We start from the raw sequence: 18,372 nt of genomic DNA, 5'->3' as shown, positions 1-18,372 counted from the left end.
ATTGAAAACAGCGCGGGAGGAGAGTGAGCTGGGACATGGAAAACAGCGCGAGTGGAGAGAGTGCCGGGACATTGAAAACAGCGCGAGTGGAGAGAGTGCCGTGACATTGAAAACAGCGCGAGTGGAGAGAGAGCCGGGACATTGAAAACAGCGCGAGAGGAGAGAGAGCCGGGACATTGAAAACAGCATGGCAGGAGAGAGAGCCGGGACATTGAAAACAGCGCGGGACGAGAGAGAGCCGGTACAGTAAATCAGCGCGAGAGGAGAGTGAGACGGGACATTGAAAACAGCGCGAGCGGAGAGTGAGCCGGGACAGTGAAAACAGCGCGAGTGGAGAGAAAGCCGGGACAGTGAAAACAGTGCGAGAGGAGAGTGAGCCGGGACATTGAAAACAGCGCGAGAGGAGAGTGAGCCGGGACATTGAAAACAGCGCGAGAGGAGAGTGAGCCGGGACATTGAAAACAGCGCGAGAGGAGAGTGAGCCGGGACATTGAAAACAGCGCGAGAGGAGAGAGAGCCGGGACAGTGAAAACAGCACGAGAGGAGAGAGAGCCGGGACATTGAAAACAGCGGGAGAGGAGAGAGAACCGGGACATTGAAAACAGCGCGGGAGGAGAGAGAGCCGGTACAGTGAAAACAGCGCGAGAGGAGAGTGAGCCGGGACATTGAAAACAGCCTGAGTGTAGAGTGAGCCGGGACATTGAAAACAGCGCGAGAGGAGAAAGAGCCGGGACATTGTAAACAGCGCGAGCGGAGAGTGAGCCGGGACAGTGAAAACAGCGCAAGTGGAGAGTGAGCCGAGACATTGAAAACAGCGCGAGTGGAGAGAGAGCCGGGACATTGAAAACAGCGCGAGTGGAGAGAAAGACGGGACATTGAAAACAGCGGAAGAGGAGAGAGAGCCGGGACATTGAAAACAGCGGGAGAGAAGAGAGAGCCGGGACACTGAAAACAGCGCGGGAGGAGAGAGAGCCGGGACACTGAAAACAGCGCGGGAGGAGAGAGAGCCGGGACATTGAAAACAGCGCAGGAGGAGAGAGCCGGGACATTGAAAACAGCACGAGAGGAAAGTGAGCCGGGACATTGAAAACAGCGCGAGAGGAGAGAGAGCCGGGACATTGAAAACAGCGCGAGTGGAGAGAGAGCCGGGACATTGAAAACAGCGCGAGAGGAGAGAGAGCCAGGACATTGAAAACAGCGTGGGAGGAGAGAGAGCCGGGACATTGAAAACAGCGCGGGAGGAGAGAGAGCCGGTACAGTAAAAACAGCGCGAGAGGAGAGTGAGCCGGGACATTGAAAACAGCGCGAGTGGAGAGTGAGCCGGGATATTGAAAACAGCACGGGAGGAGAGAAAGCCGGGACATTGAAAACAGCGCAAGAGGAGAGTGAGCCGGGACATTGAAAACAGCGTGAGTGGAGAGTGAGCCGGGACAGTGAAAACAGCGCGGGAGAAGAGAAAGCCGGGACATTGAAAACAGTGCGAGTGGAGAGAGAGCCGGGACATTGAAAACAGCACGGGAGGAGAGAATGAGGGACAGTGAAAACAGCGCAAGTGGAGAGTGAGCCGGGACATTGAAAACAGGGCGAGTGGAGAGAGAGCCGGGACATTGAAAACAGCACGAGAGGAGATAGAGCCGGGACATTGAAAACAGCGCGGGAGGAGAGAAAGCCGGGACATTGAAAACAGCGCGAGTGGAGAGAGAGCTGGGACATTGAAAACAGCGCGAGTGGAGAGAGAGCCGGGACATTGAAAACAGCGCAGAAGGAGAGAAAGCCGGGACAGTGAAAACAGCGCAAGTGGAGAGTGAGCCGGGACATTGAAAACAGCGCGAGTGGAGAGAGAGCCGGGACATTGAAAACAGCGTGAGAGGAGAGAGATCCGGGACATTGAAAACAGCGGGAGAGGAGAGAGAGCAGGGACATTGAAAACAGCGCGGGAGGAGAGAGAGCCGGGACATTGAAAATAGCGTGAGAGGAGAGAGAGCCGGGACATTTAAAACAGCGTGAGTGGAGAGAGAGCCGGGACATTGAAAACAGCGCGAGAGGAGAGAGAGCCGGTACAGTAAAAACAGCGCGAGAGGAGAATGAGACGGGACATTGAAAACAGCGCGAGTGGAGAGTGAGCCGGGACATTGAAAACAGCTCGAGTGGAGAGTGAGCCGGGAAACTGAAAACTGCGCGAGTGGAGAGTGAGCCGGGACAGTGAAAACAGCGCGAGTGGAGAGAAAGCCGGGACAGTGAAAACAGCACGGGAGGAGAGAAAGCCGGGACATTGAAAACAGCGCGAGAGGAGAGTGAGCCGGGACATTGAAAACAGCGCGAGTGGAGAGTGAGCCGGGAAACTGAAAACTGCGCGAGTGGAGAGTGAGCCAGGACAGTGAAAACAGCGCGAGTGGAGAGAAAGCCGGGACAGTGAAAATAGCGCGGGAGAAGAGAAAGCCGGGACATTGAAAACAGCGCGAGTGGAGAGAGAGCCGGGACATTGAAAACAGCGCGGGAGGAGAGTGAGCTGGGACATGGAAAACAGCGCGAGTGGAGAGAGTGCCGGGACATTGAAAACAGCGCGAGTGGAGAGAGTGCCGGGACATTGAAAACAGCGCGAGTGGAGAGAGAGCCGGGACATTGAAAACAGCGCGAGAGGAGAGAGAGCCGGGACATTGAAAACAGCATGGCAGGAGAGAGAGCCGGGACATTGAAAACAGCGCGGGACGAGAGAGAGCCGGTACAGTAAAAACAGCGCGAGAGGAGAATGAGCCGGGACATTGAAAACAGCGCGAGTGGAGAGTGAGCCGGGACATTGAAAACAGCATGGGAGGAGAGAAAGCCGGGACATTGAAAACAGCGCGAGAGGAGAATGAGCCGGGACATTGAAAACAGCGCGAGTGGAGAGTGAGCCGGGACAGTGAAAACAGCGCGAGAGGAGAGTGAGCCGGGACATTGAAAACAGCGCGAGTGGAGAGAGAGCCGGGACATTGAAAACAGCGCGGGAGGAGAGTGAGCTGGGACATTGAAAACAGCGAGGGAGGAGAGAGAGCCGGGACATTGAAAACAGCGCGGGAGGAGAGTGAGCTGGGACATTGAAAACAGCGCGAGAGGAGAGTGAGCCGGGACAGTGAAAACAGCGCGAGTGGAGAGTGAGCCGGGACATTGAAAACAGCACGGGAGGAGAGAAAGCCGGGACATTGAAAACAGCGCGAGAGGAGAGAGGGCCGGGACATTGAAAACAGCGCGGGAGGAGAGAGAGCCGGGACACTGAAAACAGCGCGGGAGGAGAGAGAGCCGGGACAGTAAATCAGCGCGAGAGGAGAGTGAGCCGGGACATTGAAAACAGCGCGAGCGGAGAGTGAGCCGGGACAGTGAAAACAGCGCGAGTGGAGAGAAAGCCGGGACAGTGAAAATAGTGCGAGAGGAGAGTGAGCCGGGACATTGAAAACAGTGCGAGAGGAGAGTGAGCCGGGACATTGAAAACAGCGCGAGAGGAGAGTGAGCCGGGACATTGAAAACAGCGCGAGAGGAGAGAGAGCCGGGACAGTGAATACAGCGTGAGAGGAGAGAGAGCCGGGACATTGAAAACAGCGCGGGAGGAGAGAGAGCCGGGACATTGAAAAAAGCGCGAGTGGAGAGAGAGCTGGGACAGTGAAAACAGCACGAGAGGAGAGAGAGCCCGGACATTGAAAACAGCGGGAGAGGAGAGAGAGCCGGGACATTGAAAACAGCGCGGGAGGAGAGAGAGCCGGGACATTGAAAAAAGCGTGAGAGGAGAGAGAGCCGGGACATTGAAAACAGCGCGAGTGGAGAGAGAGCCGGGACATTGAAAACAGCGCGAGAGGAGAGAGAGCCGGGACATTGAAAACAGCGTGGGAGGAGAGAGAGCCGGGACATTGAAAACAGCGCGGGAGGAGAGAGAGCCGGTACAGTGAAAACAGCGCGAGAGGAGAGTGAGCCGGGACATTGAAAACAGCGTGAGTGTAGAGTGAGCCGGGACATTGAAAACAGCGCGAGAGGAGAAAGAGCCGGGACATTGAAAACAGCGCGAGCGGAGAGTGAGCCGGGACAGTGAAAACAGCGCGAGTGGAGAGAAAGCCGGGACAGTGAAATCAGCCCGAGTGGAGAGAAAGCCGGGACAGTGAAAACAGCGCGGGAGGAGAGAGAGCCGGGACAGTGAAAACAGCGCAAGTGGAGAGTGAGCCGGGACATTGAAAACAGCGCGAGTGGAGAGAGAGCCGGGACATTGAAAACAGCGCGAGTGGAGAGAAAGACGGGACATTGAAAACAGCGGAAGAGGAGAGAGAGCCGGGACATTGAAAACAGCGGGAGAGAAGAGAGAGCCGGGACATTGAAAACAGCGCGGGAGGAGAGAGAGCCGGGACACTGAAAACAGCGCGGGAGGAGAGAGAGCCGGGACATTGAAAACAGCGCAGGAGGAGAGAGCCGGGACATTGAAAACAGCACGAGAGGAAAGTGAGCCGGGACATTGAAAACAGCGCGAGAGGAGAGAGAGCCGGGACATTGAAAACAGCGCGAGTGGAGAGAGAGCCGGGACATTGAAAACAGCGTGGGAGGAGAGAGAGCCGGGACATTGAAAACAGCGCGGGAGGAGAGAGAGCCGGTACAGTAAAAACAGCGCGAGAGGAGAGTGAGCCGGGACATTGAAAACAGCGCGAGTGGAGAGTGAGCCGGGATATTGAAAACAGCACGGGAGGAGAGAAAGCCGGGACATTGAAAACAGCGCGAGAGGAGAGTGAGCCGGGACATTGAAAACAGCGTGAGTGGAGAGTGAGCCGGGACAGTGAAAACAGCGCGGGAGAAGAGAAAGCCGGGACATTGAAAACAGCGCGAGTGGAGAGAGAGCCGGGACATTGAAAACAGCACGGGAGGAGAGAATGAGGGACAGTGAAAACAGCGCAAGTGGAGAGTGAGCCGGGACATTGAAAACAGGGCGAGTGGAGAGAGAGTCGGGACATTGAAAACAGCGCGGGAGGAGAGAGAGCCAGGACATTGAAAATAGCGTGAGAGGAGAGAGAGCCGGGACATTTAAAACAGCGTGAGTGGAGAGAGAGCCGGGACATTGAAAACAGCGCGAGAGGAGAGAGAGCCGGTACAGTAAAAACAGCGCGAGAGGAGAATGAGCCGGGACATTGAAAACAGCGCGAGTGGAGAGTGAGCCGGGACATTGAAAACAGCGCGAGTGGAGAGTGAGCCGGGAAACTGAAAACTGCGCGAGTGGAGAGTGAGCCGGGACAGTGAAAACAGCGCGAGTGGAGAGAAAGCCGGGACAGTGAAAACAGCACGGGAGGAGAGAAAGCCGGGACATTGAAAACAGCGCGAGAGGAGAGTGAGCCGGGACATTGAAAACAGCGCGAGTGGAGAGTGAGCCGGGACAGTGAAAACAGCGCGAGTGGAGAGAAAGCCGGGACAGTGAAAATAGCGCGGGAGAAGAGAAAGCCGGGACATTGAAAACAGCGCGAGTGGAGAGAGAGCCGGGACATTGAAAACAGCGCAGAAGGAGAGAATGCCGGGACAGTGAAAACAGCGCAAGTGGAGAGTGAGCAGGGATATTGAAAACAGCACGGGAGGAGAGAAAGCCGGGACATTGAAAACAGCGCGAGTGGAGAGAGAGCCGGGACATTGAAAACAGCACGGGAGGAGAGAATGAGGGACAGTGAAAACAGCGCAAGTGGAGAGTGAGCCGGGACATTGAAAACAGGGCGAGTGGAGAGAGAGCCGGGACATTGAAAACAGCACGAGAGGAGATAGAGCCGGGACATTGAAAACAGCGCAGAAGGAGAGAAAGCCGGGACAGTGAAAACAGCGCAAGTGGAGAGTGAGCCGGGACATTGAAAACAGCGCGAGTGGAGAGAGGGCCGGGACATTGAAAACAGCGCGAGAGGAGAGAGATCCGGGACATTGAAAACAGCGGGAGAGGAGAGAGAGCCGGGACATTGAAAACAGCGCGGGAGGAGAGAGAGCCGGGACATTTAAAACAGCGTGAGTGGAGAGAGAGCCGGGACATTGAAAACAGCGCGAGAGGAGAGAGAGCCGGTACAGTAAAAACAGCGCGAGAGTAGAATGAGCCGGGACATTGAAAACAGCGCGAGTGGAGAGTGAGCCGGGACATTGAAAACAGCGCGAGTGGAGAGTGAGCCGGGAAACTGAAAACTGCGCGAGTGGAGAGTGAGCCAGGACAGTGAAAACAGCGCGAGTGGAGAGAAAGCCGGGACAGTGAAAATAGCGCGGGAGAAGAGAAAGCCGGGACATTGAAAACAGCGCGAGTGGAGAGAGAGCCGGGACATTGAAAACAGCGCAGGAGGAGAGAATGCCGGGACAGTGAAAACAGCGCAAGTGGAGAGTGAGCAGGGACATTGAAAACAGCGCGAGTGGAGAGAGAGCCGGGACATTGAAAACAGCGCGGGAGGAGAGAGAGCCGGTACAGTGAAAACAGCGCGAGAGGAGAGTGAGCCGGGACATTGAAAACAGCGTGAGTGTAGAGTGAGCCGGGACATTGAAAACAGCGCGAGAGGAGAAAGAGCCGGGACATTGTTAACAGCGCGAGCGGAGAGTGAGCCGGGACAGTGAAAACAGCGCAAGTGGAGAGTGAGCCGGGACACTGAAAACAGCGCGAGTGGAGAGAGAGCCGGGACATTGAAAACAGCGCGAGTGGAGAGAAAGACGGGACATTGAAAACAGCGGAAGAGGAGAGAGAGCCGGGACATTGAAAACAGCGGGAGAGAAGAGAGAGCCGGGACATTGAAAACAGCGCGGGAGGAGAGAGAGCCGGGACACTGAAAACAGCGCGGGAGGAGAGAGAGCCGGGACATTGAAAACAGCGCAGGAGGAGAGAGCCGGGACATTGAAAACAGCACGAGAGGAAAGTGAGCCGGGACATTGAAAACAGCGCGAGAGGAGAGAGAGCCGGGACATTGAAAACAGCGCGAGTGGAGAGAGAGCCGGGACATTGAAAACAGCGCGAGAGGAGAGAGAGCCAGGACATTGAAAACAGCGTGGGAGGAGAGAGAGCCGGGACATTGAAAACAGCGCGGGAGGAGAGAGAGCCGGTACAGTAAAAACAGCGCGAGAGGAGAGTGAGCCGGGACATTGAAAACAGCGCGAGTGGAGAGTGAGCCGGGATATTGAAAACAGCACGGGAGGAGAGAAAGCCGGGACATTGAAAACAGCGCAAGAGGAGAGTGAGCCGGGACATTGAAAACAGCGTGAGTGGAGAGTGAGCCGGGACAGTGAAAACAGCGCGGGAGAAGAGAAAGCCGGGACACTGAAAACAGTGCGAGTGGAGAGAGAGCCGGGACATTGAAAACAGCACGGGAGGAGAGAATGAGGGACAGTGAAAACAGCGCAAGTGGAGAGTGAGCCGGGACATTGAAAACAGGGCGAGTGGAGAGAGAGCCGGGACATTGAAAACAGCACGAGAGGAGATAGAGCCGGGACATTGAAAACAGCGCGGGAGGAGAGAAAGCCGGGACATTGAAAACAGCGCGAGTGGAGAGAGAGCTGGGACATTGAAAACAGCGCGAGTGGAGAGAGAGCCGGGACATTGAAAACAGCGCAGAAGGAGAGAAAGCCGGGACAGTGAAAACAGCGCAAGTGGAGAGTGAGCCGGGACATTGAAAACAGCGCGAGTGGAGAGAGAGCCGGGACATTGAAAACAGCGTGAGAGGAGAGAGATCCGGGACATTGAAAACAGCGGGAGAGGAGAGAGAGCAGGGACATTGAAAACAGCGCGGGAGGAGAGAGAGCCGGGACATTGAAAATAGCGTGAGAGGAGAGAGAGCCGGGACATTTAAAACAGCGTGAGTGGAGAGAGAGCCGGGACATTGAAAACAGCGCGAGAGGAGAGAGAGCCGGTACAGTAAAAACAGCGGGAGAGGAGAATGAGACGGGACATTGAAAACAGCGCGAGTGGAGAGTGAGCCGGGACATTGAAAACAGCGCGAGTGGAGAGTGAGCCGGGAAACTGAAAACTGCGCGAGTGGAGAGTGAGCCGGGACAGTAAAAACAGCGCGAGTGGAGAGAAAGCCGGGACAGTGAAAACAGCACGGGAGGAGAGAAAGCCGGGACATTGAAAACAGCGCGAGAGGAGAGTGAGCCGGGACATTGAAAACAGCGCGAGTGGAGAGTGAGCCGGGAAACTGAAAACTGCGCGAGTGGAGAGTGAGCCAGGACAGTGAAAACAGCGCGAGTGGAGAGAAAGCCGGGACAGTGAAAATAGCGCGGGAGAAGAGAAAGCCGGGACATTGAAAACAGCGCGAGTGGAGAGAGAGCCGGGACATTGAAAACAGCGCGGGAGGAGAGTGAGCTGGGACATGGAAAACAGCGCGAGTGGAGAGAGTGCCGGGACATTGAAAACAGCGCGAGTGGAGAGAGTGCCGGGACATTGAAAACAGCGCGAGTGGAGAGAGAGCCGGGACATTGAAAACAGCGCGAGAGGAGAGAGAGCCGGGACATTGAAAACAGCATGGCAGGAGAGAGAGCCGGGACATTGAAAACAGCGAGGGACGAGAGAGAGCCGGTACAGTAAAAACAGCGCGAGAGGAGAATGAGCCGGGACATTGAAAACAGCGCGAGTGGAGAGTGAGCCGGGACATTGAAAACAGCATGGGAGGAGAGAAAGCCGGGACATTGAAAACAGCGCGAGAGGAGAGTGAGCCGGGACATTGAAAACAGCGCGAGTGGAGAGTGAGCCGGGACAGTGAAAACAGCGCGAGAGGAGAGTGAGCCGGGACATTGAAAACAGCGCGAGTGGAGAGAGAGCCGGGACATTGAAAACAGCGCGGGAGGAGAGTGAGCTGGGACATTGAAAACAGCGAGGGAGGAGAGAGAGCCGGGACATTGAAAACAGCGCGGGAGGAGAGTGAGCTGGGACATTGAAAACAGCGCGAGAGGAGAGTGAGCCGGGACAGTGAAAACAGCGCGAGTGGAGAGTGAGCCGGGACATTGAAAACAGCACGGGAGGAGAGAAAGCCGGGACATTGAAAACAGCGCGAGAGGAGAGAGAGCCGGGACATTGAAAACAGCGCGGGAGGAGAGAGAGCCGGGACACTGAAAACAGCGCGGGAGGAGAGAGAGCCGGGACACTGAAAACAGCGCGGGAGGAGAGAGAGCCGGGACAGTAAATCAGCGCGAGAGGAGAGTGAGCCGGGACATTGAAAACAGCGCGAGCGGAGAGTGAGCCGGGACAGTGAAAACAGCGCGAGTGGAGAGAAAGCCGGGACAGTGAAAACAGTGCGAGATGAGAGTGAGCCGGGACATTGAAAACAGTGCGAGAGGAGATTGAGCCGGGACATTGAAAACAGCGCGAGAGGAGAGTGAGCCGGGACATTGAAAACAGCGCGAGAGGAGAGTGAGCCGGGACATTGAAAACAGCGCGAGAGGAGAGAGAGCCGGGACAGTGAATACAGCGCGAGAGGAGAGAGAGCCGGGACATTGAAAACAGCGCGGGAGGAGAGAGAGCCGGGACATTGAAAAAAGCGCGAGTGGAGAGAGAGCTGGGACAGTGAAAACAGCACGAGAGGAGAGAGAGCCGGGACATTGAAAACAGCGGGAGAGGAGAGAGAGCCGGGACATTGAAAACAGCGCGGGAGGAGAGAGAGCCGGGACATTGAAAAAAGCGTGAGAGGAGAGAGAGCCGGGACATTGAAAACAGCGCGAGTGGAGAGAGAGCCGGGACATTGAAAACAGCGCGAGAGGAGAGAGAGCCGGGACATTGAAAACAGCGCGGGAGGAGAGAGAGCCGGTACAGTGAAAACAGCGCGAGAGGAGAGTGAGCCGGGACATTGAAAACAGCGTGAGTGTAGAGTGAGCCGGGACATTGAAAACAGCGCGAGAGGAGAAAGAGCCGGGACATTGAAAACAGCACGAGTGGAGAGAAAGCCGGGAGAGTGAAATCAGCCCGAGTGGAGAGAAAGCCGGGACAGTGAAAACAGCGCGGGAGGAGAGAGAGCCGGGACAGTGAAAACAGCGCAAGTGGAGAGTGAGCCGGGACATTGAAAACAGCGCGAGTGGAGAGAGAGCCGGGACATTGAAAACAGCGCGAGTGGAGAGAAAGACGGGACATTGAAAACAGCGGAAGAGGAGAGAGAGCCGGGACATTGAAAACAGCGGGAGAGAAGAGAGAGCCGGGACATTGAAAACAGCGCGGGAGGAGAGAGAGCCGGGACACTGAAAACAGCGCGGGAGGAGAGAGAGCCGGGACATTGAAAACAGCGCAGGAGGAGAGAGCCGGGACATTGAAAACAGCACGAGAGGAAAGTGAGCCGGGACATTGAAAACAGCGCGAGAGGAGAGAGAGCCGGGACATTGAAAACAGCGCGAGTGGAGAGAGAGCCGGGACATTGAAAACAGCGCGAGAGGTGAGAGAGCCAGGACATTGAAAACAGCGTGGGAGGAGAGAGAGCCGGGACATTGAAAACAGCGCGGGAGGAGAGAGAGCCGGTACAGTAAAAACAGCGCGAGAGGAGAGTGAGCCGGAACATTGAAAACAGCGCGAGTGGAGAGTGAGCCGGGATATTGAAAACAGCACGGGAGGAGAGAAAGCCGGGACATTGAAAACAGCGCGAGGTGAGAGTGAGCCGGGACATTGAAAACAGCGTGAGTGGAGAGTGAGCCGGGACAGTGAAAACAGCGCGGGAGAAGAGAAAGCCGGGACATTGAAAACAGCGCGAGTGGAGAGAGAGCCGGGACATTGAAAACAGCACGGGAGGAGAGAATGAGGGACAGTGAAAACAGCGCAAGTGGAGAGTGAGCCGGGACATTGAAAACAGGGCGAGTGGAGAGAGAGTCGGGACATTGAAAACAGCACGAGAGCAGATAGAGCCGGGACATTGAAAACAGCGCGGGAGTAGAGAAAGCCGGGACATTGAAAACAGCGCGAGTGGAGAGAGAGCCGGGACATTGAAAACAGCGCGAGTGGAGAGAGGGCCGGGACATTGAAAACAGCGCGAGAGGAGAGAGATCCGGGACATTGAAAACAGCGGGAGAGGAGAGAGAGCCGGGACATTGAAAACAGCGCGGGAGGAGAGAGAGCCGGGACATTGAAAATAGCGTGAGAGGAGAGAGAGCCGGGACATTTAAAACAGCGTGAGTGGAGAGAGAGCCGGGACATTGAAAACAGCGCGAGAGGAGAGAGAGCCGGTACAGTAAAAACAGCGCGAGAGGAGAATGAGCCGGGACATTGAAAACAGCGCGAGTGGAGAGTGAGCCGGGACATTGAAAACAGCGCGAGTGGAGAGTGAGCCGGGAAACTGAAAACTGCGCGAGTGGCGAGTGAGCCGGGACAGTGAAAACAGCGCGAGTGGAGAGAAAGCCGGGACAGTGAAAACAGCACGGGAGGAGAGAAAGCCGGGACATTGAAAACAGCGCGAGAGGAGAGTGAGCCGGGACATTGAAAACAGCGCGAGTGGAGAGTGAGCCGGGAAAATGAAAACTGCGCGAGTGGAGAGTGAGCCAGGACAGTGAAAACAGCGCGAGTGGAGAGAAAGCCGGGACAGTGAAAATAGCGCGGGAGAAGAGAAAGCCGGGACATTGAAAACAGCGCGAGTGGAGAGAGAGCCGGGACATTGAAAACAGCGCAGGAGGAGAGTGAGCTGGGACATGGAAAACAGCGCGAGTGGAGAGTGAGCAGGGATATTGAAAACAGCACGGGAGGAGAGAAAGCCGGGACATTGAAAACAGCGCGAGTGGAGAGAGAGCCGGGACATTGAAAACAGCACGGGAGGAGAGAATGAGGGACAGTGAAAACAGCGCAAGTGGAGAGTGAGCCGGGACATTGTAAACAGGGCGAGTGGAGAGAGAGCCGGGACATTGAATACAGCACGAGAGGAGATAGAGCCGGGACATTGAAAACAGCGCGGGAGGAGAGAAAGCCGGGACATTGAAAACAGCGCGAGTGGAGAGAGAGCCGGGACATTGAAAACAGCGCGAGTGGAGAGAGAGCCGGGACATTGAAAACAGCGCAGAAGGAGAGAAAGCCGGGACAGTGAAAACAGCGCAAGTGGAGAGTGAGCCGGGACATTGAAAACAGCGCGAGTGGAGAGAGGGCCGGGACATTGAAAACAGCGCGAGAGGAGAGAGATCCGGGACATTGAAAACAGCGGGAGAGGAGAGAGAGCCGGGACATTGAAAACAGCGCGGGAGGAGAGAGAGCCGGGACATTGAAAATAGCGTGAGAGGAGAGAGAGCCGGGACATTTAAAACAGCGTGAGTGGAGAGAGAGCCGGGACATTGAAAACAGCGCGAGAGGAGAGAGAGCCGGTACAGTAAAAACAGCGCGAGAGGAGAATGAGCCGGGACATTGAAAACAGCGCGAGTGGAGAGTGAGCCGGGACATTGAAAACAGCGCGAGTGGAGAGTGAGCCGGGAAACTGAAAACTGCGCGAGTGGAGAGTGAGCCAGGACAGTGAAAACAGCGCGAGTGGAGAGAAAGCCGGGACAGTGAAAATAGCGCGGGAGAAGAGAAAGCCGGGACATTGAAAACAGCGCGAGTGGAGAGAGAGCCGGGACATTGAAAACAGCGCAGGAGGAGAGAATGCCGGGACAGTGAAAACAGCGCAAGTGGAGAGTGAGCAGGGACATTGAAAACAGCGCGAGTGGAGAGAGTGCCGGGACATTGAAAACAGCGCGAGTGGAGAGAGTGCCGGGAAATTGAAAACAGCGCGAGTGGAGAGAGAGCCGGGACATTGAAAACAGCGCGAGAGGAGAGAGAGCCAGGACATTGAAAACAGCATGGCAGGAGAGAGAGCCGGGACATTGAAAACAGCGCGGGACGAGAGAGAGCCGGTACAGTAAAAACAGCGCGAGAGGAAAATTAGCCAGGACATTGAAAACAGCGCGAGTGGAGAGTGAGCCGGGACATTGAAAACAGCACGGGAGGAGAGAAAGCCGGGACATTGAAAACAGCGCGAGAGGAGAGTGAGCCGGGACATTGAAAACAGCGCGAGTGGAGAGTGAGCCGGGACAGTGAAAACAGCGCGAGAGGAGAGTGAGCCGGGACATTGAAAACAGCGCGAGTGGAGAGAGAGCCGGGACATTGAAAACAGCGCGGGAGGAGAGTGAGCTGGGACATTGAAAACAGCGAGGGAGGAGAGAGAGCCGGGACATTGAAAACAGCGCGGGAGGAGAGTGAGCTGGGACATTGAAAACAGCGCGAGAGGAGAGTGAGCCGGGACAGTGAAAACAGCGCGAGTGGAGAGTGAGCCGGGAAACTGAAAACTGCGCAAGTGGAGAGTGAGCCGGGACAGTGAAAACAGCGTGAGAGGAGAGAAAGCCGGGACATTGAAAACAGCGCGAGTGGAGAGAGAGCCGTGACATTGAAAACAGCGCGAGAGGAGAGAATGCCGGGACATTGAAAACAGCGCGAGTGGAGAGAGAGCCGGGACATGGAAAACAGCGTGGGAGGAGAGAATGCCGGGACAGTGAAAACAGCACAAGTGGAGAGTGAGCAGGGACATTGAAAACAGCGCGATAGGAGAGTGAGCCGGGACATTGAAAACAGCGCGAGTGGAGGGCGTCCGGTTGCGGCAGGGATGAGCTAGCCGCACGTTTCGGCGGCTCCAGCTCCGACGTGACTTCGGGCTCTTTTAAGAGCCCCAACAGGGACTTTGACGGCCGAAAAACCCAGTGCGAGGCGCGAGGGAAGGGAGTCCCCCCCGAACGACGGAGGGGAAAACCGGCGGCGGCGGCTGCAGCCCGAAGAATCTGCAACCAGAAGGTCATAGGGAGTGGAACAAAATGGCGGCGGAGAAACCACAGGTGACATGGGGGCCTGAGCAGGACGAGGTGGTGAGACGGTGCGTGGACCTGCTGAAGAAGGAGGTAATGACCCCGTTGTTACAGGCAATTGAGGGGCTTAAGGAGACTTTAAAGACCCAGGAGACTGAACTTCGCGTGGTGGAGCAGAAGGTGTCAGGTATTGAGGACGAGGTCCTGGGCCTGGCGGTCAAGACTCAGATGCACGAGGCACTTCATAAAAAGTGTGCTGACAGGATTGAGGCCCTTGAAAATGGAGCGCGAAGGAAGAACCTTAGGATACTAGGTCTCCCGGAGGGTGTGGAAGGAGTGGACTGTGGAGCATATGCAAGTAAGATGCTGAGCTCACTGATGGGTGCTGAGGCCCCTGCGGGCCCCATGGAGGTGGAGTGGGCAAATCGGATCCCGGCGAGAAGACCAAAAGCGGGAGAACCACCGAGGGCGATAATTGTGCGATTCTACCGCCTTAAGGACAGAGAAGAGGTCCTGAGATGGGCTAAAAAGGTGCGGAGTAGCAGATGGGAGAATGCGGTGGTAAGGATCTACCAGGATTGGAGTGCGGAGGTGGCGAGAAGGAGGGCGAGCTTCAACCGAGCCAAAGAGGTTTTGCACAAAAGGATGTGAAGTTTGGGATGCTGCAGCCGGCAAGACTATGGGTCATGCATCAGGAGAGACACTATTATTTCGAGACGGTGGAGGAAGCATGGTCCTTCATCAATGAAGAGAAACTGGACCGGAACTGAGGGACTGATGCTGCAGGGAACTGTTATTGTTGTTATTATTGTTTTTGTTAATGGGATGGTGAAAGTTAATCGAGAAGTAAACAGGGAAGGGGGGGGACACTGGGGAAATGTGGGCGCCGGTGAGGGGGGAGAGGCGGGACATAGTCGGAGAATGGGGAAGGGGAGGGGGAGGGGAAAGGGAGCTGCGCCATAAGAGGCGGGTCAGGTAAAGGGATGTTCCCGCGCCAGAAAGAATAAGGCGGGAAAACAGGCGCAAGGCGGATGGGAGTTCCCTCACACCGGGGGGGTCGAGGAGCGAGCAGGAGTAGCCGGGGTCAGTTGAAGTCAGCTGACTTACGGAAGTGATATGGGGGGAGCAATCAAGCTAGATAGGGATCTAGCGGGAGGGGGGGGGGGGGAGAAGGGGACAACTGGGTTGCTGCTGCGGAAATCCAAAAGGAAATGGCTAAAGAGAGGGTGGTCGGGGGCGGAATGCAACGCTGGGGGTGCGAGCGGGAGCGTGGAGGCGGGATATGGGACTGGCCTAGAGAAGGTAATGGCTAGTCGACACGGGAGGGGGGCAGGTAGCCCCCCCAATGAGGCTGATCACTTGGAACGTGAGAGGCCTGAATGGACCGATAAAAAGGGCCCGAGCGCTCGCGCATTTGAAAGGACTAAGGGCAGACGTGGTTATGGTCCAAGAGACGCACCTAAAGGTGGCGGACCAAGTTAGGCTAAGGAAAGGATGGGTGGGACAGGTGTTCCACTCAGGACTGGACGCAAAGAACAGAGGGGTGGCCATTTTGGTGGGGAAACAGGTAGCATTTGAAGCAAAGACCATCGTAGCAGATAGTGGAGGTAGATATGTAATGGTGAGTGGTAGGCTGGAGGGAATGGAGGTCGTGTTTGCTAATGTGTATGCCCCAAATTGGGACGATGCGGGGTTCATGAGACGGACGCTGGGGCGTATTCCGGACCTGGAGGCAGGAAATTTGATTTTAGGAGGGGACTTCAATACGGTGCTGGACCCGGGGCTAGATAGATCCAGCTCAAGGACTGGAAGAAGGCCGGCAGCGGCCAAGGTACTTAAGGGGTTTATGGACCAAATGGGGGGAGTGGATCCATGGCGATTTCTTAGACCCAGGGCTAGGGAGTATTCCTTCTTCTCCCACGTCCATAAAGTGTACTCCCGGATAGATTTTTTTGTTTTAGGAAGGTCGTTGATCTCTAGGGTGGAAGAAGCTGAATACTCAGCCATAGCGGTTTCGGATCATGCCCCACATTGGGTGGACCTGGAAGAAGGAGAGGACAGGGAGCAGAGAACACTCTGGCGATTAGATGTGGGACTGATGGCGGATGAGGGAGTGTGTGCAAGAGTGAGGGGGTGTACCGAGAGATACCTGGAGGTCAATGACGATGGCGAGGTCCCTGTGGGAGTGGTCTGGGAAGCACTAATAGCGGTGGTCAGAGGAGAGCTGATTTCTATTGGGGCCCACAAAAGGAAAACAGAGGCCAAGGAAAGGGATAGATTACTGGGGGGATATTTTAAGGGTGGACAGGGAATTTGCAGAGACCCCGGAGGAGGAGCTGTACAGGGAGAGGAGACGGCTCCAGACCGAGTTTGACCTTCTGACCACCAGAAAGGCGGAGGTACTGTGGAGGAAGGCACAGGGGAGGAGGTATGAATATGGGGAAAAGGCTAGTCGCCTGTTGGCGCACCAACTGCGAAAGAGGGCAGCAGCGAGCGAGATAGGAGGAATTAGGGATGAAAGGGGAGACACTGTGCGAAGGGCAGGAAAGATAAATGAGGTGTTTAAGACCTTTAATGAAGAACTGTATAGGTCTCAGCCCCCAGAGGGAGAGGAGGGGATGCGGCAGTTCCTGGACCAGTTGAGGTTCCCGAAAGTGGAGGAGCAGGCGGTGGCAGGCCTGGGGCGCCGATTGAGGTGGACGAGGTTATTAAGGGACTGGGAAGCATGCAAGCAGGGAAGGCCCCGGGGCCGGACGGGTTCCCGGTGGAATTCTACAGAAAATATGTGGACTTGTTGGCCCCGTTGTTGGCGAGGACGTTCAATGAGGCCAGGGAAGGGGGGACACTACCCCCGACAATGTCGGAGGCGACGATATCGCTAATTTTGAAGAGGGACAAAGATCCGATGCAGTGTGGGTCCTATAGACCTATTTCACTATTGAACGTGGACGCCAAACTGCTAGCAAAGGTGCTGGCATCGAGGATAGAGGACTGTGTCCCAGGGGTGGTGCACGAAGACCAGACAGGGTTCGTAAAAGGGAGACAATTGAATGTTAACGTGCGACGGCTATTAGGGGTGATAATGATGCCCTCAGTGGAGGGGGAGGCAGAGATAGTGGCGGCAATGGACGCAGAGAAGGCATTTGATAGGGTGGAGTGGGTGTATTTATGGGAAGTGTTAAGGAGGTTTGGGTTTGGGAACGGATTTATTCGCTGGGTTAGACTACTTTATGGGGCACCAACGGCAAGCGTAGTTACAGGTCGACATAGATCGGAGTATTTCCGATTATATAGGGGAACAAGACAGGGATGCCCGCTGTCTCCATTGTTGTTTGCGCTGGCAATTGAACCTCTGGCCATGGCACTGAGAGACTCCAGGAAATGGAGAGGGGTGACTAGAGGGGGAGAAGAACACCGAGTCTCGTTATACGCGGATGACCTATTGCTATACGTGTCGGACCCAGTGGGGGGGGGGGGGGGGGGGATGATAGAGGTTATGCGAATCTTGAGGAGGTTCGGGGAATTTTCGGGGTATAGGTTAAACATGGGGAAGAGTGAATTATATGTGATACATCCAGGGGACCAGAGTAGAGAGATAGAAGGTTTACCGCTAAGGAAAGTGGAAAGAAACTTCCGATACTTGGGGATTCAGATCGCTAGGAGCTGGGGAACCTTGCACAGACTTAATCTGACACGGCTGGTAGAACAAATGGAGGAGGACTTTAAGAGGTGGGACATGCAGTCTTTATCGCTGGCGGGCAGGGAGCAAGCAATTAAGATGATGGTCCTCCCGAGGTTCTTATTTGTATTTCAATGTCTCCCTATTTTAATCACCAGGACCTTTTTTAATAAAATAGATAGGAGCATTACGAGCTTTGTGTGGGCAGGGAAAGTTCCGAGAGTAAGGAGGGGGTTCCTTCAGCGCAGTAGGGACAGAGGAGGACTGGCACTACCGAACTTGGGAGGCTTATTGGGCCGCCAATGTGGCAATGATACGTAGATGGATGATGGAGGGTGAGGGAGCGGCGTGGAAAAGGCTGGAGAGAAGGTCCTGTAAAGGGACGAGTCTAGAGGTGCTGGTGACGGCGCCGCTACCGTTCTCACCGAAAAAGTACACCACGAACCCGGTGGTAGCGGCAACACTGAACATATGGGGACAGTGGAGGCGACAGAGAGGGGTGCGGGGAGCCCTGGTGGGGTCCCCTATCAGGAACAACCATAGGTTCGCCCCAGGAAGAATGGATGGAGGATTTCAGAGCTGGTACCAGTCGGGAATTAGGAAGGTGGGAGATTTATTCATAGATGGGACTTTTGCGAGCTTGGGAGCACTGGAGGAAAAGTATAAGTTACCCCGGGGGAATTTTTTGAGATATATGCAGGTGAGGGCGTTTACTAGACAACAGGTGAGGGAATTTCCGCGGCTCCCGACACAGGGGATACAGGACAGGGTGCTTTCAGGGGTGTGGGTCGGAGAGGGCAAGGTGTCAGAGATATACCGAGAGATGAGGGAAGAGGGGGAGGAGTCGGTGGGCGAATTAAAAAGAAAGTGGGAAGAAGAATTAGGGGAGGAGATAGAGGAGGGTATGTGGGCTGATGCCCTAAGCAGGGTAAATTCCTCTTCCTCATGCGCCAGGCTTAGCC

General features: G+C 55.6%; 1 long non-coding RNA gene across 1 annotated transcript in view; it reads right to left on the bottom strand.

Annotated features, from left to right (window-relative positions):
- LOC140390238 (uncharacterized) overlaps window positions 1-18,372 on the bottom strand; it is a 58,320-nt gene that overhangs the window by 28,790 nt on the left and 11,158 nt on the right. The window lies entirely within an intron of this gene.

This window comes from Scyliorhinus torazame, chromosome 14, assembly GCF_047496885.1.
Source record: "Scyliorhinus torazame isolate Kashiwa2021f chromosome 14, sScyTor2.1, whole genome shotgun sequence".
In the NCBI taxonomy this organism is placed as follows: Eukaryota; Metazoa; Chordata; class Chondrichthyes; order Carcharhiniformes; family Scyliorhinidae; genus Scyliorhinus; species Scyliorhinus torazame.
Note: the sequence above shows the minus strand (reverse complement) of the source record. Positions and strands in the feature narration are given on the sequence as shown.